The 25201-nt window shown below is 35.2% G+C and overlaps 2 long non-coding RNA genes across 4 annotated transcripts in view; both read left to right on the top strand.

Annotated features, from left to right (window-relative positions):
• The first annotated feature begins 8173 nt into the window (after positions 1 to 8173).
• The window catches only part of LOC125666072 (uncharacterized), a 28090-nt gene continuing 11062 nt past the window's right edge, over positions 8174 to 25201 (top strand). Inside the window, exons 1-3 of the long non-coding RNA XR_007366496.2 lie at positions 8174 to 8281; positions 8399 to 8652; positions 8817 to 8975. This is a non-coding gene — a long non-coding RNA (uncharacterized LOC125666072). The remainder of the gene's footprint in view (positions 8282 to 8398; positions 8653 to 8816; positions 8976 to 25201) is intronic.
• Positions 11529 to 24901, top strand: LOC125666070 (uncharacterized). Of its 3 annotated transcripts, XR_008799037.1 has the most exons (8): positions 11548 to 11584; positions 13917 to 14050; positions 14295 to 14361; positions 19592 to 19689; positions 19989 to 20045; positions 21663 to 21794; positions 24045 to 24164; positions 24535 to 24901. It is a non-coding gene; the product is annotated as an uncharacterized LOC125666070 (long non-coding RNA). The 3 variants fall into 3 exon arrangements; XR_008799038.1 differs by lacking the exon at positions 13917 to 14050 and having other exon boundaries at positions 11529 to 11584; XR_008799036.1 differs by lacking the exons at positions 11548 to 11584; positions 24045 to 24164 and having other exon boundaries at positions 13882 to 14050.

Here is a 25201-nt window from a genome sequence, read left to right as displayed (position 1 = left end):
CGGACGTTTTTGTAGAAGAACATCGTTTTTAATCACCATCTGGCCACAGGGGGAAAATGAAAATTCCGTAAATCTTATTGCACATCTACAGGACGCCGCCATTATTAATCATCTTCCAGAAGATGAGTTTGCTACTGCGTAAAGTGTATGAGGAGTCCTGGGAATCAGATTCTTTCCTTTAGTAAAAAAAAAAAAAAAAAAAAATATGACTTTTTGTTACCCCTATTCCCCTATCAAAGTACAATTGAAACTTCCGAAACCTAATTACACATCTACAAAACACCATCTGTAATACTCAAAAAAGATTAATTGGTTACTGCTTAGAATAAAAGACGAGTTTGAGGAAGAAGAAAAAAGCGCGACAGACAGACGGACCAGGGAAGCCAGAACATACCCGAACTTTCTTTAGAAGGCGAAAGTATAATAAGAAATATGGAGAAGTGTTTTGACTGGGTTTCTACTGGTTGTTGACCTCCCAAGTTAAAAAAGAAAACAAAATTAAGGCACCTATCATATGATATATGTAATGCTACTCTAAACACAGGCACCTGATGTATGGCTATTACTACCCCCCCCCCCCTTTTTCATAATTTTTTTTGGTGGCAATAATTTCTCTGAAATGTATGAATTCCCAGTCTTTCTCACATTATCACCAGTGTGAGATCGACTTTACCCATGCGAGACAGCCATGTGAGAATTTTCTGTCTCACACTGCTGCGACGTCATTTGATTGTGACGTCATATATTTTCTATGATTTACGTTACACGGTGAAGATTTACGTTACACGGTGAAGTAAAATATTTTGCATTGTTTTCTTTAAATTTTAATGTAGTATACTTTCTGATGGACAACCTTGAGTTTTTTAGTTTACACTTACAGTGTAAACCATTTTCGGGTATGATCTTTCTGCCTATCTAATTAGTTTTTGCATTGAAGTTCAAATGAGGATAAATTTTCTCATAGCTCATAAATCTATGCACTAAACTGTAGGTAAAATGTGAGAAAAATAATCCTTCATTATTTACTTGTGTGGGATAGGGAAATTCCACCTCTGGAACAAGATTTGCCGTCTAGGACTCGGCACAGCCTCGTCCTAGACTGCGAATCTTGTCCCCCTCGGTGGGATTTCCCTATCCCACACTCGTACTAATGAAGGATTCTAATATGTTTTACGGCGTGACCGTGTTTGAGGGCGAAGCAAAAAAGTTTTGGCATTAGTATCTATATCCAAAACAGGACAAAAACAACCCGAAGTTAGCACGCGGACGGAGCTGTATCAAAGCATCCTAATTTTGGACATTTGATCCGCCTATATATTGAACGCGGGAAATATAACGCAATTGATGTAAACAGTATATTGTGATGTCATATTCAGCGTCGTTATTTAGCAAATTTACAAACATAGCGTTTGAACCACAACAAAAAACATGGCGTTAATCGTGGAGTGATTATATGTGATTAAGAAAATAAGATTTACATGCTTTTACGGATTTTATGTAACATCTCAGAACGACGTGAACTAGGGTAGACGAGATTCAAAATGGAGGAATACATGTCCACGAGCTAATATTCGAATCGACGCCATTGGTACCAAACTTTTCAAGTTCCATAGGTATGGTTTGATTTTTCATTATTTTCCTATATTTCCCTTTTAAACGTGTTACCTATAGGGAGAGCTCCGCTCTCACGGCCCTTTGGGCCGTGAGAGGGCTTCGCCCTCTATTAATCTCATCCCTCTTTCGATTCATGTAATCGTTTCACGCTTTTTGTAAGCTTTAGAGATTGGCCTTTTACCGGTATAATAAAATACGCGTGTATCTTATTATACCGGTAGAAGGCCAATCTCTAAAGCTTACAAAAAGCGTGAAACGATTACATGAATCGAAAGAGGGATGGGATAGACTGGGAATTCATACATTTCAGAGAAATTATTGCCACCAAAAAAACAATTATGAAAGTATACATTCTTTTCACATACACGAAATTCTAGTTATTTGTGTTAAGATTAGTTTAAAGTTACAATCTTTTCATGCCAAAGGTCCCTGGAATATTCATTTAAGTTGATATAAATTGTATACACTAGTGATTTATCATAAATCTGGTCCTACTTTCCAACGTGCACCCTATCAACAGTATGAACGTATTTCTGTCTTTTGTAGAGCAGAACTCATAAACATTGGTAAAGTCAATAAGTTATAAAGTAGACCGAATTTTCTCTAATAATTCTAGATTGTGTGTATCGATCGTTATTTCTATCATACTTTTACTGTTTGATAGTTTTCTGGTTGTTGTTGTTTTTTTGTTTTTTTTAATAATATAAAATGATAAGACTGCTGTAATAAGGTCCATGATGACGTAAAATAAAGTAGGGCTATTTGATCAATGGATAAAGAAATAAAATTTTCTTAATATTTCTGTAGGGAAAGATTAAGCCTTTACAAAAATGTAAAGTTTGTTGCAAGTGTGCCGTTTTGCGTCATACAAATCTGTGGGCCAGACCTGTGTGGCAGAGGTGTGCAGCCGATGCAGCTAGCGGTACACAATGTGCGATTAGCAGCACACAATGTGCGATTAGCGGCACACAATGTGAGATTAGCAGCACACAATGTGCGATTAGCGGCACACAATGTGAGATTAGCAGCACACAATGTGCGATTAGCGGCACACAATGTGAGATTAGCGGCACACAATGTGAGATTAGCAGCACACAATGTGCGATTAGCGGCACACAATGTGCGATTAGCAGCACACAATGTGCGATTAGCGGCACACAATGTGAGATTAGCGGCACACAATGTGAGATTAGCAGCACACAATGTGCGATTAGCGGCACACAATGTGAGATTAGCAGCACACAATGTGCGATTAGCGGCACACAATGTGAGATTAGCGGCACACAATGTGAGATTAGCAGCACACAATGTGCGATTAGCGGCACACAATGTGAGATTAGCGGCACACAATGTGAGATTAGCGGCACACAATGTGCGATTAGCGGCACACAATGTGCGATTAGCGGCACGCAATGTGAGATTAGCAGCACACAGTGTGAGATTGGTAGTACATAATGTGAGATTAGCGGCACACAATGTGAGATTAGCGGCACACAATGTGAGATTAGCGGCACACAGTGTGCAATTAGCGGCACATAATGTGCGATAAGTGGCACGCAATGTGAGATTAGCAGCACACAATGTGAGATTAGCAGCACACAATGTGAGATTAGCAGCACACAATGTGAGATTAGCAGTACATAGTGTGATATTAGCAGCACACAATGTGCGATTAACGGCACACAATATGCGATTAGCGCCACGCAATGTGAGATTAGCGGCACATAATGTGAGATTAGCGGCACACCGTGTGTGTTTAGCGGCACACAATGTGCGATTAGCAGCATGCAATGTGAGATTAACGGCACACAGTGTGCGATAAGTGACACGCAATGTGAGATTAGCGGCACACAATGTGAGATTAGCAGCACACAATGTGAGATTAGCGGTACACAATGTGAGATTAGCGGCACACAGCGCGGCACACAATGTACGATTTATGTAGAATCTCTTGATTTCTAACAGACTGTTAGATCTGTGCAGCAATTGTGTTTCGCAAAGTTACGGCCAACTGTGCCGGAAGTGTACAGCAAGTTGTGTTGCAAAGATGCAGCAAGCTATGTGCCAGACGTGTGCAGCATGAGTGTGCCACAATTGTGTGCCAGAGAAAAAAATGCATACAGAATTTATAGTTCCGGCAAATATGCCGCAACTAGTTGCAACAAACTTGTAGCATTTGTAGCAACTGTATGCCACAGGATTTATATTGCTCCAAATGCTGACTGACGTGTTTCATACCGATTGTTAGACCGTTCTTGGCACACTGGTTTTGACTCGTGTTTGCCCAACTCTTTATACACTGCATGAAATTTGGCGTTTACAGATATTATATTTCATTAAACTTATATTATTCGTGAAGTTTCAGATTTAATTCGAGTTTACAGTAATTTTATACGTGTCCGTAAAATGAAATTTAATTTCCAATTTTATTCCATGTATAATGCAGATTTAATGTTAGTAAATTTCATATATAATATGAATTTAATAACCATTGTAAATTTTATCCCATATGACACAAATGTATACGTTTCTATCAAATATGTATGATTTCAAGTAGATCTTACACACGTGCACTGCTTGTACAATATTCATATTCTACTGTCCAGGCAGTCCGACCTGCACTACGCAAATGTTGCGCATAAGTTACATGTACCCCCGCTTGATAAATACAAGAATTTAAGATATTAAATACTACAGAATGTATATATGGACTATACACAATATAAACGAGTATTCATTCCCTGTTGTCAGTTTATAATTCTAGCAAGAATCCAAGTACAGATTTTCTATATCAATTACACAATGAACAGGCCTTGGTTTCAGTGTTTATTTGCAATGTGTGTTATTCCTCCGTGCAACCGATCAAGAGGATATACGTGCTCCTGATTCAATAAGCACCCGCCCTTACCTCTGTTGTGTCCAGAGGTACACGTTTGCCCTACTCTTAGTACTCTTTGTGGATTTATGAGAATAATCACTGTTCATTACATTCACTTTTTCATGCACCATATGCTTTAGCAATGGGTTCAGCATTAGCGTTCATATTCCTCAAAATTGTTCACCCTGTTAGTAATAATCACATCACAACAAGTATAAACAATGGTTTATTGCACATTTCAATAGTTTTTAAAAGTATATATATCATAAGTATAAATTACTAATCGTTAATAATCACAAGTGTAAATGTTCAAATTAGATCATTTGAAAAGTTTTGTATTGATATGAAAAATTCCCAGAATACATCCTTCCATTCAACTGGCAAAGGACGAAACATCCTTACGAGAGACACTAATTAGTCAACTGGCGCATGCCGAAACATCCTTTCGAGAGACATTAATTACTCAACCGCCGTAGAACGAATCATCCTTCCAGATAGACATTTGTCAACCGGCGTAGGACGAAACATCCTTCCGAGAGACATTTGTCAACCGACACAGGATGAAACATCCTTCCGAGAGATATTTATCATCTGGTGCAGGACGAAACATCCTTCCAGAGATATTAGTTAACCGGCGGATGACTATACATGAACATCTTCAAACATTACATTGTCAATTACCACAAAATGACAAAACTAACTTTAAAAATCTTTCAAGTACTTGCTAAACAAGTATACGTTACTGAAATGAACACACTTCATGTACATTATGAAATATTGCTTTAGAACATCATATATTCACACCTTTGATATTGGGACAAATGTAAGAAACATCTTTATTCTGAACCCTTCCATCTGCACAAATATATTTACAGTTGATTCTCTGTACAGTAATAAATGCAGATGGTCCAAAAGTGTCATATAGGTCAAGAGGTATATTTATTTATTAATCTGGTCTACAGGGAGGATAAACAATTCTAACAATTAAACATTATAACTACATGATACCATACAAATGTATATTCTTTATGCATATGATCTTATAAGGATTTCTATATTGACATTGGTCTGGACATTGCTCATAATAATACCGATGGCAAATGCACTGCACAACAAGTATGCCATATATGGGAAGTAAATTGAAACAGTATAAAATGTCCCGAACACAGGGGGTACCAAGGGTAGTGCCTGTGCCAACTGCCAAGTCAATCAGACTGGAAAGCTTGTACATGTACCCTAAGTATTCGAGACAGCTTATTTATAGTAAATAGGCATGCATGTGACTCGAAAATGAACCAATGGACACAGATAATTCGTAAATTACTTCTTTCCATTTATTTTGATTTGAACCTATTCTATTGTATAATAGAGCTACATACAAATAGATTGGATACGTATAAGTCCTTGCAATTTAATGATCCTCTCCAATATACTTCAACACAATGCGTCTATAAACTAGAAGACTGCCATTTATTTTAATATTGTATGTATCACCAGCTGTACATAGCACTGCATCACGAGTCTCCTTTATTATCCCCCACAATATTTATTGTGAGAGGGGAAAAAATATCAATAGGACTGATTCGATTGATTTGATACTTCACATTTAGTTTTATAATCAAGGGTAAGACAAACCAACTAATATTCTTTCGCAACAAATTTTTGTGAAATTCGAGAGAACTTTAATGTGACAAATGTTTCTCTTCATATGCTGTCCTTCATTTGCAAATACAAAATGGTTACCAGTATCATACAGCAATTTATATATTTATGAAAGTGTTTCACTAAGATTGCATCTATTTTTTTATACAATGAAATCATACAATATTTATGCTGATTGAAAAAAAACCAATTGATGATCTGGCAAAGGAAGTTAAAGAAATTAAGGAGCAGACAAAACAAATACCCGAAAAGACCCGAAAACAAGAGTCCAGCCTCTTTGTACCTCCACACATAAGAGTAAGTGTGTATATATATATATATATATATATATATATATATATATATATATATACATGATACCAGTACTTTTATAACAGAATAGAGGTTAGAGCTAAGGGAAAGTCGTTACAGTAGGAAAACCAGTTTTATACTAGCCCAGATAACATGACTATGTTGGGCCAACGTTGGTAAATGGTTATATTGTTGGCCGATGGTTGGCGTTGGGCATACAACGTTGACACAACGTTGGCCCAATGCTAACATGCTGCTTTTTAATTTTCGTCACACTTAAGTCGGGAAGACAATGTTGGTCCAACAACGGCGCTATGTTAGCAATGTGCGCCCTAGAGTATTTTTTTTACGTTGGAATAGTTGTGTTGGGCCAACGTTGGCCCAACGCTGGAAATGTACTTGATAACTGACATTAAACAGGATATCGGCATACATTTATTTTAAAAATCGCATATAATAGTTACGATAAATTAACACGTAAATAATTTTTTAAATACATATATATGTGATATCACAATGATTTGATATCTTTTATAAATATGCTAGAACATGAAATAAGTGGGGGTTGGGGTTGGCTTAAAATTAAAGAAATGAAAAGACGCCAAACACTTAATCTGTTAATAGACCTGTAAAATCTTAGAAACATTGATTACATAATTTTGCTAAAGTGCCGATTTTAGGGGGCACATTCTGAGATAAGAGAAAGTTTCTCTGTTTAAGAAATTAGGTCAACATCATCAGTGCTTCTCACAGCAGGAGACTGGCCAGTTTCCTTGGTAACTGCGAAATCTAATATATCGAGATGGTCAGCACGTGTATCCATTTCACAAATTTCGCATTTGAGGTGCTTAATTGGTGCACACGGAAATTTTTGTTGGATTAAAGAAATTTGGATATACTACTTCGCAAGACAATATGTAAGTACATCTTGTTATTCAATGTGTGATTTTTCTAACTTTTTTTTTTACTGAAATACACGTTCCGGGCTGTATCTACAGTATATATATATATATATATATATATATATATATATATATATATATATATATTACATAATGTCAGGCTTACATTCAAAGGAACGTATTTACATAATTTTTTTAATATGATGTACAATTCCAAAGAATGAATTATACTTTACTTATACTGTTTTCCAAAGTAAATGATTAAGAATTTTCCAATTTTCCAATTTTACTACTTTCGTCTTTTTCCGCCTCACCTTTTAAGATATCACGTGATTTGCCGGTCACATGATTTAGTAATGACCGATGTTGATTTTTTTTCCTCACATATGTGAAATCTTCAATTTTTGAATGCATTTATCTTGTGCATGCGAGGGGGGGGGGGCTGGAAAATTATTTGGCTGTCATGCTGTATTTATTTAAAGTAATAATGTATATAAGGCTAAGCCTTATTTCAAACTCGTGTACACGGTTTGCGCTATGTTTAAAAATAAACGTTTGAGATTTTTTAAAACCAGAGTAACAAAGTGCTTTGATTTAAAAAAAAATCATTTTTGAATATTTTTATTGTCTTAATTGCACATGTATTATAAAACAGTGTACAAAAAAGGCTTAGAAAGTGTTCATCGCAGGTCAATCTTTCCGTTTTGGTTTTTTCCCCCCACGCCACTGCATATTCAAATTTTTCAAAGACACTTTCTAAATTATTCATATTGGTTTTTTTTAAAATCTATTTTGCTGACTATCTCTTTTCACAGAAAATGAACAAGTACTCAAGGGGTAAAGGGACGTCATAATGGTCAATTAGAAGACGTGTTCAACAAAGCAACATCAAGTTCTACAGTTTCACTATTTGACAAAAGCCCCACTAGCTCAGGTACTTATATGATATTCTGTGCTGATTCCATTTTTTAAAATAAATGATATCAAAACCATACATACATTTTGGACTAATTGCATGTCTGTCTTAAACTCTGGCGTGGATTTCTTTCAGTAACAGAAAAGAAAATCCTAAACTGTTTGGTGAAACTTATGACAAACGTGGAGGAAATAAAAGTACAGACCCACCTAAATACGCAGCTTCTGCAGGCCACAATCACAAAGATCGATAGACTTGAAAGCCGTCCTGCTCCTGGTGCAGAGGAGCCCGACACTACACTGCAGTTAGATGTATGTTTTCCTCTGGGAAAACAAGATATACAGAAGCTGGAGGACCTCTTGCAGAGTAAAAACACGTGTAAAACTTTGGTAGGTTACTGATCATTTTGTTTTATTGAAACATATACATGTATTTTTTTTATTTAAAAAAAAAACCTGCAAAATTATGTTCATCTTAAGATATTGTATTTTGAATTATCAATACATGAAATGGTATGTACACTTGACTCTCTATCAATATTTACAATGTGCAGGTGAGATCATTATCAACTATTGGTGGTGAAAACACGAAAAGTTCAGTAAGGAGACTACTTTCCCACATGATCACCACAAAACTAGCAGTAAACATCAACTGGATGGGAAAAGGGGGGAAATTGCCTTCTCTTCACTGAAATTACAGGAAATATTGAAAGGTATGTAAAGTGTGTGTGTGTGTGTGTGTGTGTGTATGTATGTGTGTGTGTGTGTGTGTGTGTGTGTGTGTGTGTGTGTGTGTGTGTGTGTAAACGGTCTCAACTGAGAACCGACGTCAGGTTACACAGCAACAACTGAGGACACAAAAATGAAGTGAGAACCAAAATCCGGTCCTCACTTGAATTTCTCTTCAGAAATGCTCAAAACCATGCCATAAACCATATATATAAAAATTAATGCATGGACCAGTTGGAGGTGTTTTGTAGTTTTGTGTATGTGGTGTGTATAAAATTTCCAGTCAGCCAGCATGGCCGTATACACACCACGAGGCGTAATACGCATGCGCGTGTTAAAACGGAAGTTTACATGCCTTCTTGGTCATAAAAGTGCTTCAAAACATACAGATCAAGGACAATCAATGTCACCCAAACAGATGAAGGTATGTGTTATTTATTTTTCATTTTATTGCTTATTAGGCAACATATCATAGATTCAGTATCTTCTTTTACAAACATAATGTTACATACATACTATAAAATGTTATATCCAACGCACGAAGTCAATTAATTTTACTAAACAAACGTAAACATCATAGACTTTCATACAAGTATGACCAACAGAGACACGTAACAGCAAAAAAATAAATAAATAATAGAATAAAATAGAATACTGAAGGCATTTTTATGTGTACATCATCATACGATAACCTTCATACTCGAACGTACGTCATTTCGATGAATTATCTCTGCAACGATGGAAATCACAAAATTAACACATACATACTATCAACTGAGGACATTGACAACAAAACATGAACAGTAATTGAAAGGCATTTTCACTTGATTTTGTCGTGTGATGACCTTCTCATTCAAACGATATGTTTCAGATACATAGCAGGCAAATTTCCACAGCGATTTGTCAATGAAATATCCGTGTAGATGTACAAATGAAAAAATTTCCCATACATACGATCAACCGAAGACATGTTGGCAGAAACATGCATTGAAGACTCTAGATTGAAGACATTTCTATTTGAATTTTATTAAATTATGTCAATTTTCTTCCAACGATCGGTTAGAAATGCACAATCAATATACCATGCTTATAGCATGAGGTTTTAAGAATTTTCACTGTAAACATGGAATCCAAAAATGTCCATACCCACTGTCATACCGGAGACAACATATACAGTAAAATAAAATAAAATTTGATCAAACTGCAGCTAGAGCTTACCCAAATCACAGGGCTGGCCATTTTATAAAATCACGGACTATTCAATTTTTTTCATCCGACTCTTTTAAACATTCAAGTTGTGTAGCATTAAAACTGACAAAATTACTTTGTACATATGCAGATGATTGATTGATTGAATATTGTTTAACGTCCCTCTCGAGAATATTTCACTCATATGGAGACGTCACAACTGCCGATGAAGGGCTGCAAAATTTAGGCCTATAGATACTCGGCGATTATGGCCATTGAGCAGGGAGAGATCTTTATCGTGCCACTCCTGCTGTGACACGGGACCTCGGTTTTTGCGTTCTCATCCGAAGGACCACCCCATTTAGTCGCCTCTTACAACAAGCAAGGGGGTACTGAGGACCTATTTTAACCCGGATCCCTACGGGACGTACAGGAGAAGCATCATAGCAAAATTTGCCGGTTTTCTTCTACCATGCCATGCAATTAATTCATTCATACCAGGCGTTGATCCAGGATTTTTTTCTGGGAAGGGATGAAGGGTTGCACCTTTACTCACCCACCCACCCCCTGCAAAATTTTAATTTCAATTTGAACAAGCAAAAAAAAAAAAAAAAAAAAAAAAAAAAGAAGAAATACCCTAAAACATTCCCAGAGGCGAAACCCTAATCCGCGTGTGTGTGTGTGGGGGGGGGGGGGGGGGCTCTGCGCATTACACTTACCCTCACCCCACCACCCCCGACAAAAAATAATTCAACTCAATTTTTTTTTACAGTTAGCAAAAATAGATAAATAAATTCATTCTCGAATCGCAAAATTCCTAATCTGTGGGGGGAGGGGGTGATACAATGTTTTATGTTTTTCAGTGTGTCTTTTTGCAACCAGGTATTTACAATTGTTACTTTACTTACAAAAATTAATGTATTTTGAATTATTTAAGATGTTCTATAATTAGAATTTTGTTTGCATCAGTGATCATGTGCCCGTATAAGCTAGACTACTACTGGGAGCAGCTTGAATAGTTCAATATAACATATGATTGTTATACCTTTAAAATTTATTAGTCCCCTACCGATGAAACCAGGGGGGATATAGTCTTTATCTCTGTCTTTCCGTGAAACTACAGATCAAGTTTGACTTTCGTTACTTTTGATCAACAGATATATTTATGCGACTTGTCTTCGGTCGGGTTAGTGCTACGCTCGATCAGTGTTCAGGTGAGAAAACAGAAGACGGGAATTTATCCTGCAGATCCAACATAGCAATTATTACTTATCAAATTCGACTTTCATTACTTTTTATCAACAGGTGTTAAAGTTAATATTTTTTAAATGTCTCTCATATTTATGATCGGGTTAGTGCCCCAATATATTGAAATCGAGGTGGGGAAAAAGGAGAAGACGGTAATGTAAGTAATGCTGCAGATCAAATTGTAACATTCTATCCAACAAAGCGTTTATTCTTAGTATTCTTGAAGATATAATATGCATGATTTCTCAAAATAATTCTACATGAAAAATAAATTAACATATCTATGTCCGAATTTTCTCGAAACGTATTTAGCACATTAAGTAATATCCCTTAATGGAATTTTGGGTGCCGGTAGGGAACATGTATTGCTTGTACATTGCTCTCAAAATGCTTGTTTCCTATGTGAATCTTTCCTATTCAATGTCAAACATTTCCAAATGCAATGTTTTTACAGAGCAGCAATAGTTTACGTTTGTTTAAATGTTAGACAGTTACTACATACAGAACTATCCAAGATAATATCATATTGTAGTTAACTGGCATCAAAATTTTGTCACATTGAAAGATAAAAGGTATATAACAAATTATTCTTTGAGTGGACTCAAGGGCAAAATGCATTTTGCTGAACCAAAGTGTTGCCTTCAGTCTAACTGCCTTGGGCAATAGTTTTGTTCTCGGGTCCAACAATGTGTGTTGCCCTCCAACTCAGTAAATTAATGTACATGTATGTATACTGTTTAGCTGCAATAATGTAGCCCTATCCAATTTTTTTTTTTATTCTGACGTTTTCGGGATAGGGCTACAATTCCATAGGATCTCCGTAATGGTGCAAAATAATTTTATGAATAACCGATAATAAGCTCCATGTATTAGTCCAAAATGTTGTTTACACCAAAGGGAGTACATACTTTGTGCTTGGGTATGTCTAGTAAAGGTGTTTTTCAGTAAACATCATATACAGCTTGGAAAATTCTTTGTCTGCTCCGCCATGCTTGTTATTGCGAGATATCGTAGGTGGATCTACTGAAAAACCTAAACATTGAAAATCTGCGCGTAAATGTAGTTATTCGAGCCACTCCGACAAAGAAAGGAAAATCATATGGTTGCAGAAAGAATTTACACTCTGCTGTTCGCTTTTTAACTTGATATTAAATCTAATCCTTTTTAATACCGACGAAATAGCTTTCTCCTCCGTACTTGTCCATTGATGTAAATACTACCTTATATGGCATATGCAAATAACTTGACAATCAGAATTAGAAACTTCAGTACATCAAACATGGTGCACAAATATGAATCGAGAAATTGGAATGTATCGAAATTGTTGAAAACGGTAGAGTAGATCCTCACAAATCTTAAGTTGCAGGTTCTAAATATATATCTTGACTAAGAAACATAGAATATCATTTTATTTACGTAAAGAAAGTCAGCGAATGTTGAGAATGATCGAAAATGTTGCGGGAGTGATCACTCCCGCATTTGCACCATTACGGAGATCCTAAGGAGTTGTAGCTCTCTCCCCCCAAAAGAAATTGGAGAGGGCTACATTATTGCAGCTAGTATACTTTTACACCCTTATATAAATATTCATCTTTATATTTTTTACAAACAAAAAATCCAACAAAATGAATTTTTGTTTGACTGGACTAACAATTTAGATGCCAACCAGTCTGCTAGTCAAACGTAAAAATTGTTGGACCACACCATCTCAACTGATTAAAGACCCAATTTTAAGCCACCTTCCCTCAAATTTACTTGCACAGATATCAATAACATACCGATTGTCAATCAAAGAAGAAACAATTGCTCAGGCCCTGATTGACAGATTCGGCCAAGCGTGTCAACTGGGCATCCCAAACTGAGTGTGTTGATAGTAAGAGTATCTACCATGTCATCTACTGCAAAGTTAATTTCGTAGTATTTTTTTTAAAGTGAGACCATATCCAGAGATGAACTGCAGTGTTGTAAAATACTATTATATGGTTAGAGAAATTCATAATCTTCCAATTGCTAACATCCTCAAACTAATTATATATAAGTGAAGTCAATAAAGATAAATAATCATAAACGATTCAATGCAATGAATAATTTTTTTATTTGAATTTCTAAAACGATGGCTAGATAGATTTTCAATTTATTTTACGTTCCATCTATGATCCCGTGGGGATCTGGGTTAGAATAGGTCCTCAGTACCCCCTTGCTTGTTGTAAGAAGCGACGAAATGGGGCAGTCCTTCAGATGAGACCAAAAAAAACGAGGTACCGTATCACAGCAGGTGTGGCACGATAAAGATACCTCCCTGCTCAAAGGCCATAAGCGCCAAGATAGGCCTAGATTTTGCAGCCCTTCACTGGCAGTCTCCATATGAGTGAAATATTCTCGAGAGGGATGTTAAACAATATACAATCAATCAATGTTTCTCTGTGAATAGAATTTAGCACCTTGATAGATTCTTGTCACTCCAGTTAAATAACAACTGTTTTGTTTAGGTCCTGCCTACTTATGGCCATGAAATGGGTCTTTACCACTCATCCAATCTCAGCAGAAGTCAGAAATGACGGAAGTGCAGTTTGACATAAATGGCTGTTTACTACACGAAAATATACTCATATTTGAATGAAGGGTATAACAAAACAGTTATTGGCTAGGATTTAGTAAAGTTATTTTTTGGATCTTCAGACAGAAATGTCGGCCTCGGCCTTTGAATTTGGGCAACATTTCTGTTTTGAAGGTCCAGCAAATCATGTTTCCCTTATATCAAGTCTATAACTGTATAATATAATAACTGTATAATATGATATAATTGACCTTAATCAGTAATAATCTTTTGTTTTATTGTTGTCAAATTTTAATTTTATTCATAACAGAGACATTAATGAAGGAGAAGAACTATTATATGATTACAGACTAAAGTCTTATCCATGGAATTCTCAGGTACATTGATAATTTACATTTAAAGTCATTTTTGGATTGTATACTTTTAAAAAGAAAGATGTGCCCTCCACACAAATGTGGGGAGCTGTTTTAAAGTGCAAATTTTAAGATTTTGAATCATCCATTGAATGCACACTTATTCAGGATAAAAACAAATCTAGTAAGTCTGGTTTAAATTATTATATTACGATGGTCTTTTGTTACAGAAGACCTTACATTTTTCTTTTTACTTTTTAGCCGAGTTGCATAACAAATCTCGGCTTTTAAATTGGCGAATGATGGGCGTCCAGTCGGCGTCCACAATTAGCTTGTCCGGTCTCTAACTTTCATACTTTTTGGTGCATCTTTGTGAGACTTACATAACATGATCACATCCAAAAGAGGAAGGTTCCTATTTATTTTTATGTCCAAAGGTCAAGGTCACATTGTCACTAAATGCCATAGATTTGAGCTTGTCCGGTCTTTAACTTTCATCCTACTAGGGGCATCTTTGTGAAACTTACATAACATGATCACATCCAAAAGAGGAAGGTTCCTATTTATTTTGATGTCCAAAGGTCAAGATCACTTTGTCACTAAATGCCATAGATTTGATCTTGTCCGGTCTCTAACTTTCATACTACTAGGGGCATCTTTATCAGATTTGCATATTTTGATCACATCCAAAAGAGGATGGTTCCTATTTATTTTGAGGTCAAAAGACCAAAGGTCAAGGTCTCTTTTTCACTATATACTGTAGATTTGAGCTTGCCTCTATCTTTTATACATGTACTTGCTGGTGCATGTTTATCAGACCTCAAATCCTGATGACATTCAAGATTCATGTTGTTTTTGAAATCCAAAGGTCAAGGTCATTATCACACTAAATACCTAATGTGGCCATTCAAAGCTTCATACTTATAAACTATATTAAATACGTGCATGTTTTTACTTTGTGAATAATTTTCCAAACTGCAACCTGGCTATATGCATCTTTGATGCGTTTTAGCGGGTTTTTTTTTTTAGGTCACCTGAGTAAACTCAGAAATGAAGCATAAATGGGACAAGGGGGACATAAATTGTAAATTTCAGGACTCCAGCACCCCTGAGGCCCTAGGGGCAGGGCAAAAACTGTCCAAAATTGACCAAAAGCTTTATTTTTGGTCATTATGTCATTTTCTGCTATAATTTAAGATTAAAGGAGTAGGTACGGTTTTGGCCAAATTCTGTCCGGTGTTTATGGAGGAAAATTATTTTGCATTGCAGATGTTTTCATGTCAAATTCCTAAAAGAGTAACTTATAGTAACTCTCAAAAGCATATGGAAATCAATTAATATAACTCATCTACGCGCATGCGTAGTATATAATCAAATAAAGTAAGGGCTTTCAGGCTATTTGTGGTGTTTTCATGGTTTTTATATTGATAAACTTGTGAAATTGAACACCTCTTCCCTCGTCGCCCGGAATAATTTTTATATGGATTAAAAATTTACTAAATAACTTACAATTCGTCTTAGTTTCATCCCGGGCGACGATGGAAGAGGGGTTAAAATATCGGTTAAAAGATGCTAACAAATTCGCCATCGTGACGCAATTTGCGTTGATCGTGGCGGTTGAAGAGGAAATGAGAATCATTTGAGTAGTAAATATATTTTCAAATAATATATGCTCTTATAGTTATTTATTTAAACACATTGACATTTATTAAAATCATCATAATAATAATAAAAATCCGGATAAATTTAAGCCTATCTTACAGACCGGATGCCTTTTTAGTTGTTATGACTATATAGTGTAAACAGAACGGTGTATAAATAGCACCAACTGACGATTCGTGAGAATTCATGTTACATACCAGGCAAACTACATTTAAATAGTTTATATAACGATGGACGATTCTTTTAATAAATAATATACTCCTTGAAGATTAGCAGACGACGATATCCACCTAGGTACGTACGTACATCAGTGACGTATTTAGTGCGAGTGTAACATTTTATATTTTTCAAAGACAACAATTTATTTGTCAGAAAGTTTACGATGGTTATTCACGAATATAAAATTTTACGCACAATATCTATAAATATACAGGTGGCCGAGCAGTGAGAGCGTTCGATCCGTATGCGGAAGGCCCGGGGTTCGAATCCCGGCCGCGACAGACCTAAGTCGATAAAACAGGTAGTGACAGTTCCATCGCCAAACGCTCAGCATCAGGTGTGAATATCACGGATCCTCGGAGATGACCTTAAAAACGGATGACCGGTGGCACTGGGGGTCTTCAGTGTTCTACTATATCTGCAATGGTTACAACAATATTTCGTTGTTTGGGGAACACTAATTCACTTTCATTTTTGAAAACACAATATAAAACAAAAAAAGTGTGTGTAGCTAAGATAGGGATTAATATACATTTCTTGCAAGGCACTTTTTACTTGCATTAGTCCTAAAAGGAATATATGTTACTCATTAAAATTATTTTTAAATGGTATGATTGAGGTGCCTGAAAGATAATTTGCTCCATATGTGTTACTCGTATTACGATATGTATTTTAATTTACAATGATTGCAATTGAAATAGATTATAGGCGCATAGATCGTTTTTCAAAAAAAAGGGGGGGGTGTGACTTTTCGAAAACATATTGACAAACACAAAAATAGGGATTTTGGTATCATTGGTCAATGGAGTGGGTTGATTACATGTATCCAGTGTATCACTTACAATTACATTTCATCTATCTTTCTCTACTACTATAAAATGCAGTCCGGGGAAGGGGGTTACACAAAACGAATACACAACATATGGATATATACAAATATATTATTGAGATTCGCAGTATTGAGCATTCCGCCAAAATTTTGTTTTTCTCAATTCGAGATAAATATACGATGTATGTATATACTTGCATAATGAGAAAATGCAGTTTATATTTGAATGGTTTTCTTTTATCGTGGGGCGGGGGTTGGTTAGCAAGTCTTAAGTTTTATTTCTCTTATATAAACTATCGAATGAGTTTTGTATTTTACAACTTTTAAGAGAGTTTCTTTGGGCAAAAGTGGATACAATGACACTAAATTGCACAAACCAAGTGTTGGGGTGTATCAGCTTTGTACATGTATCGCTCAGTTGTACAGCACCGAACACACTGACGATTTTTTTGTGGAGAAGCCTGAATAGTGGTGAGTGAGAGTGTGTGTGTGAATATGTGAATGAGAGACGGTCTGTTTGAGGCATGCTATATTCATGAGAGGGGGGGGGGGGTATTTTGACTTAAAAAGTTTTTCTTGTTTTTGTTTGTTTATTTTACGTCCTTTCGAGAACTTTTCACTCAAATTGAGATATCATCAGCTGTATGTGAAGTACCACATATAAAACCTATGCTTAGCACTTAAGGCCATAGCATTGATTTTTTTTAACGTGCCAATACCTGTTGTGACACAGGACCTCCTTTTTTAAGGTCACGAAAAGCTGAAGATATCGAATAGTGATGAATTCGAATTTGCGTAATTTCTATAAAGAATACAAAATAAAAAGTAGGGCAAACACGGACCCCTGGACACAGTCGAGGTGGTATCAGGTGTCTATCTGAAAGACCCGTGATTCTCACTTTTGTCGAGCGTTTGTCGAAGAGCACATGTATGTCTACGTCTCGGGTTCGATGTGGCATGTCATGAGCGGGGTTCGAACACACCATACCTCCCGGTTATGAAGCGAATGCCCTACCACTGATAACCGTAACCGTTTCATAATTATCTTCCCTTTTTTTGAAGTTGTGTTTCTCAGAAACACTGCGTTTTTTCCTGAGAATACCTATGAAATGACATTTTGCTCCAACTTAATACCACGAATATAATATTGAGAATATACATAGGGCCTATATGGAATATTGCGTATGCCACATTAAAAACAAATACCGATGAATTCTATTGTGTTCCGATTCGTGAAGAATTACATTGGTGATAACTCAAACTTCACATAAAATTCAGTGATTTGAATTTGAGCTGCGTTTGATGTCATCATTTTTTTTTTCGAATGCACGCGAAACTCTAACAAATATTAAAAAAAATCTTAAAATTCGCCACAATAAAGGAAGTTGGAGACAGAAATAAGAAATCACTGTTACCAGTATATAAATGTTTCTTTAATTAGTTTGGTGTTCAAACCATTATATTTCTGCACCAGAAAAGCTTTCCGCGAATACATATACCTGCAGTTTTTGCCCCTGTGCAGCATATCTGATGTGGTTTCAATTTCCATTTAATACCCATTCAAATCAGTACAAAAACCAATAATTTCGCATTTATAAGAATTAATATTTCTAAGTGTGATACAGTTTTTATTTTCCTACTCAAAACATCGCTTGTGGAGAACTCTCGTATATTACGTCAAAATTAACGTCAAATTTGGTGACGTCGTCAGGTTAATATAAAGTTTTCCGTTGAATATATTGCAGCTACTATGGTAGATAAAGAATAACAATGGTCATTTTCATAAATGGCACATTCTCAAATACCAGATTTAGTATTTTGGTGAATTTCCTTGACAGGGCAGATTTTGGCTAAAACCGTACCTTGTCCTTTCATAGCTTATTTGTGTATGCTTTTTTTTTTCAATTCATAGCTAGTATTTTGAACTTGGGGATTCTTAAAAAGATATATATGTGGTTATTGGTTACTCAGACTTGTCTCAATCTATATTTAACAAAAATTTTAAGTTCTTAATTTTTAAAATAATTTATTTCATTAATTTCAGGTAGTTCAATTATGTTGTTAAAATTCTCATCCAATATAGCCCAGATCTATGGTAGAGTAAAAACTATACCTAGTACCTGTTGAAGAAAAATAGTGATGAGTTCAGTTACTTCAGCAAGGCAATATTTTCAAGGATGGCCTTGTGAAATTTTTGTTTTGCTAATATACATATATTATTATTAATTATAATCTTCATTATGATGTAAAGATGTCATTAAGTACAGTGGAACCTAGGTATCTCAAACTCATTGGGGCTGAGGAAATACAAAGGTAATGCGAGGATTCGAGACATTGATATTGAGGTTAAAATACATAAAGAGACAGTGATTGATATTCCAACTCACTTCCATATATGCATACATCATGGTATTTGAGATATTGATATTCGAGATATCAAAGTTCAACTTTATTTTAGTAAATGCTATTGCTTATTTATCTAAAATGTCACTCAGTGCTTATGATATACCTTTGGACTTTAAGGAGCTTGAAATATACTTGCAGGTGGCAGCATGAAGGAGACCCAGGTGATGATACCTGTTGATGTATATGCAGCTGATGATGTCGACATAGAAATTAATTCTGTTGATCCAAATGACAAGGTACAAAAATTCAAACTTGTTTTATTTTCTAGCGAAATAATTATATAGGTCAATGTGATGCACCCTTAACCCCATGTATATAGAAAATATAAATACATTGGGTACTTTCTTTAGTGTTATGTCAAATTTTTACCATAGCCTACATATATTTGGCAGATTGAATATTCATGGGATTAGCATAGCAACTAAATCAACTGAGTCATGTCCAAATTTCTAATTTTAGAGAAGTTTTGACTAAATCTACCTAGCTTTTAGATTTATTACTAGTTCTGTATCTAATATGTTTTGAAATTCTACAGGAAAGAGATGGCCTCCCTGTTGTCTTGGTACTTGCAGGCTTTAATGTAAAATAAAAGGTTAGTAGCATATATTTGTGTTGGTCTAGTGATGGGTAAAAGTAACAAAGGTTGAGGTTTTGTTATAATCATTAGGCATTCTACTCTTTACAGTTTAACTTCTAAACTCTTTTGGGTTCATTGATTGAATATCTAAAAGTTATTTCTGTTTTGTGTAACAAAAACTGATGTTGCAAAGAAATCCTTTTTGTGGCCCGAAGGTCAAAATTTGAACAATATTGTCCATCCTGTAACTTTTCATCAACGTACCTGGAAATTCATGCATTTTTAAAAGGAATAATCGATTTTGTACGGAAGCCGATAGGTGCCAGGGTATGGAATTAATATTTATTTAACTGGCGGCCGCCACTTAGTTTAACTGGCAGCTGCCACTTATTATCTGGCGGCCGCCACTTTAACTGGCAGCCGCCATATAAATTAACTGGCGGCCGCCATATAAATTAACTGGTGGCCGCCACTTATTATCTGGCGGCCGCCATATACATAAACTGGTGGCCACCAGTTATTTTATAATTTATATATGGCGGCTGCCAATTGCAAAACCAATGTAATTCGTATCACTGAGTGATTATTTTGGAAAGATTTAGAATAGTAAGCAAACACACAGAATCGTTTTTCAAAGTGTATAGGGACAGTCGGAGGAGAATTGTCTTCTACAATTGTTGACAAGCAGAAAAGGAACCTAAATTGTCTCTTTTGTCCAAACTTCGTACTCCCAAATTGGAGGGAGGGGGCTCCGCTCATCCTTTATAGGGGATCAAAGTTTTACATACAAATATATAGGGAAAATCTTTAAAAATCTTCTTCTCAAGAACCACTGAGCCAGAAAAGCGATGATTTACATGAAAGCTTCCTGACATAGTGCAGATTCAAGTTTGTTAAACTCATGACCCCCTGCGGCTAGGATGGGGCCACAATAGGGGATCAAAGTTTTACATAACTAATAAATAGATAAAAATCTTTTTTTTAAATTTCCTTAAGAACCATTAGATGAAAGAAGTTTACATTTGCACGAAAGCTTCCTGACATAGTGCAGATTCAAGTTTGTAAAAATCATGGTCCCCCCCCCCCCCCCGGGGAGTAAGCACAGTAGGGGATCAAAGTTTTACATACAAATGTACATTGTATAGGGAAAATCATTAAAAATCTTCTTCTGAAAAATCACTCAGCCAGAAAAAATTACAATTACATGAAAGCTTCCTGACATAGTGCAGATTCAAGTTTGTAAAAATCATGGCCCCTGGGAGTAGGTTCGGGCCACAATAGGGATCAAAGTTTTACATGCGAATATATAGGAAAAATCTTTAAATATGAGCCAAGGTGACTCAGGTGAGCAATGTGGCCCATAGGCTCTTTTTTAACTTCTCTGAAACTACCTGTCCAATCTTTGTCATTCAAACTGGTTAGATTTGATATTTTGTTCATAGACTGTTGTATTAGCCTATCAATTTTCATAAGAAATGAAGGAAAAAACTTAGTGGATGTAAATATGATTTGATTAGGATGTAAAATCATTGGTGGGGGTACCCATGAATTCCACAAAAATTGAGGTACAACAAATTCTAATGTTTCCACAGTATTTATTTGAATAAAAGCAATTTAGGCTGTATTTTTCAGGACCAATATGAGATAAATAGTGACTATTTATCTGGAGTTGTGCACAATGAGCCAAAATTATCCAGATTAGCAAGAAATGGCAGTTTATTAGAAGGAATGAACTTCCTACTAGTTGGATTTCCTTCAACTTAGGTAGGTTGTTAATTTGTATTGTTATATTCAGTAATATATTCTCACTGTATTGACGAATAGTCAACAATTGAAATGGTAGCCCATCCAAAAGATATTGACCAGTCAATATATTTTTTAATACTGACCGGATAGGAATAATATGGAGATAATATTCTGATAATTTCAATGTATTGCATCCAATTTATAGATTCGTTGACTGACGTAAATAAACCTTCGCGAATCAAAAACAATGTGACATCATAATAGGTAATTAGTCAAGACACATAAACAATGGATGCACAGTGCACAGTGCAACGATTTGCTCGCAGAATTAACAGATACAAGGATTTGTAAATGATTGATGAGTAAAAAACCCAGCTAGTATGTCTGTAATATAATTCCTGTGGGTGAAGGAGTATTATCAGAGTCTGTTTGGGTGACAAGGATAATTTTAGAATGTGGATGGCATTGATAATGTGAGCCCCCTAATCAGTGTTGCCCTCAATTTCAGTCAAGATTTGTATAATATGTTTCTCCCAATTTTTCCTTTAATTCTTGCAGTTTTTTGATTGACAGTAATTCTTAAAATAAAAAATTTACATATAAACTAAAATATCATTTATTCTGCAATTGGTGACATATTTTAAAACAGATGTAATTCATCCATAACTAATGAGCTAGTGATACTACAATAACATTGTGTAACTGGTCCCATAATTAGTACCATACCCAACACCAAACATATTGATATCCCCCCCCTTCCCCCAAATTTTGAGATTGAAAATAACCAATTTAATCGCCATAAGCAGACTACAGTAATAGTGAAGTGTCAGGGACAACAATTTATTTAATTCGTTATAAACAGAATTTATTATATATCTCATGAGTTTATAATGCTTTTCAAGACTAGGCAGAATGAAACTTACTGAGCTGTAAGCATAGATTCACCAGAAGTTTGTAACTATGAAACATTGTATGAATTGACTTAATAACTAGTTACTTATTTAAGGGATAAACTGGAATAATACAATCTAGACTGCCATAGCTCTCTGTATTACATGACTCTGTCTTATGTAATCATATTTAGTCCCATCTACATAAAAACACTATTAAGTGACCTTCTGCCTTAGGATATGAGCAACTGTGATTTTTAGTACCAAAACGACATCTAAACTGTTTTAAGTGACTTTGAGACAAACCTATTTGTTTACTCCATTGTTCGTAATTGAAAAATGGTGTCCCAAGTTGACTAAAACATTATATTGTTTTGTTTTGTTAATTACATGTATATGAAGTCTTTACTCTTTTTCTCATAAATGTCATTATCACTTATCCCTTAACTAGGCGTTTGATGACTCGGCAATCCAAGTACTCGTACCATGTCCTTACAATGACTTTTGTTAAACCCTGTATATACAGCAATTAATTTGACCTCTAAACAGCAATTTTTTTTGCATAAATATCTGGACATTTGAAAAAGCACTTTTCAATTTATGTATTTATATAAAGAAATCATGTAATCAATCTGTGTTTGAAGGATATATTGGGGGATAACCAGGTATCTTAGTCAATAAATATAAATGGCAAATTGCAAGTCGGACACCTGGAACATTGTTTGAAATATTTTTTTTATGCAGTTAATGTTCAGAATTATCTTGATTTATTAGTGATGAAATTTCCTGTGAAACACTTTGTAAAAGTGTACAAAAAATTGCATGGTTACAGATAACATAACCAAGATGTGCATTACCTGCCAGCCAAAAATACATTAACATACTTTTATATCCCATTTGTTTCAAGAATTTTATTAATATAGTTGATGAATCAACTCCCCTTATACCATTTTGTAAGTAATTTTTTACAGCATAAAAGCATATAAAATTTAAAAAATCAGTCACATGTGCATTAATTAAAAACTAGTTTTTAGATATAGATAACATTTCTGGAGTTAGTATAGTTTCAGGAATGAGGAAGCCCTGGAGACTAGTTTTGGACTGTTTAAAAGGGACTCCCTGTCTTGTGTGACTTTTTTCTTCTTAGCTTCTTGAATGGTCACATAAGACTGTGAGTCTAGACTATTGTTGTTAATATTAGAATAAATGCTATTTGTTCATATGATATAAAATCCCCAATATCTTTCTGTTTTTACATTATCTTTTCCATTTGAATGGCTATGGGTACCATTTCCAATTGTTTGAAAATAAATCATGTTTTATAGCATTTCGTTTAACAAATATTGCTAAAATTTGTTTCATATTATTTCTTCATCAGAGGTTAAGGATTTGATTACTATTCCGTCCAAGGAGATACCAATCAGCAGTGAGTCCATCATCATTCTAGATGGAACGAATGAGGAAGTTAGGGCATGTCTCTTGCAAGTCCAAAAACTGAGTAAGTTTTAAATCATAGATATATGCTAATTATGTCCTATTGTTATCATTAGGTATTGTTACTATGTTCAATTTTTATTGTCTGAGCTTTGTCAGATTCAAACACAGGGGCTAAGCCCGTTTTGGGCCCAAACTCTGTGATACCATGATAAATATAGAGAGGGGTCTAACTCTGACCCAGATAAAAAAAACTAACCACTTGGTCCAAATGCCAAAAAAATCTTAAACTAGGTACGCTATGTGTAATTTGTCATTTTACTCGCATAGATTAATGTTTAACTACTTGCATACCAAATTTCAAGCCACAGGTTCTTATAATAACAAAAATATACATCGTTGTTCTCTTGATTTCACTTGTTTATTTTTACTAGGACATTTACCAGTCCAGGTCACGGAGTCATTTCTCGCCTATGACAGCAGCATTCATTGAAAAGGGAACATGGATTGTCGTACCAAAGTATAGACCGAGAAAAAATGAAAAGAAAAGTACCTGCCATGTGCACACTGTTTGGCCGTTGTTGTAGCTACAGACTTATGGAAGCACCAAAAGTCATGTCCAGCAAACAAATCTCAACAAAATTTAAAATATCCTGTATGTGAAGGACGTTTGCTGTTACCCTGTGACTCTGAATTTTCAAAAAAACTACATCAAATTGTTTAAAAAATTTCTTGCTATCTCCTTTGTATTTTAATACATATCTAACATGTAATGATAATAAATTATCATAGAAAGGTTAATTTATCTTCGTAAATGCACAGTTTATACAAAGACCTTATCTTGTCGATTAAAGTTTTTAAAGTTGCTTTCATAATGAATTTTTCGATTAAATGTTAACATTAAAAAATAATCCTTATATTCATTATTTGAAGTAATAGATATTAAATCTATTTATCTTATACATTACAAACTGATATTTATATCTCCCAATCGAAGTTCAGGGGGGTATACAGGAATCACTATCTGTCCGTCCGTCCGTCCGTCTGTCTGTGCAGATTCATGTCCGAGCCATAACTTCTTTGTTCTTTGACATAGGCATA

This window comes from Ostrea edulis, chromosome 10, assembly GCF_947568905.1.
Source record: "Ostrea edulis chromosome 10, xbOstEdul1.1, whole genome shotgun sequence".
Lineage (NCBI taxonomy): Eukaryota > Metazoa > Mollusca > Bivalvia > Ostreida > Ostreidae > Ostrea > Ostrea edulis.
Note: the sequence above shows the minus strand (reverse complement) of the source record. Positions and strands in the feature narration are given on the sequence as shown.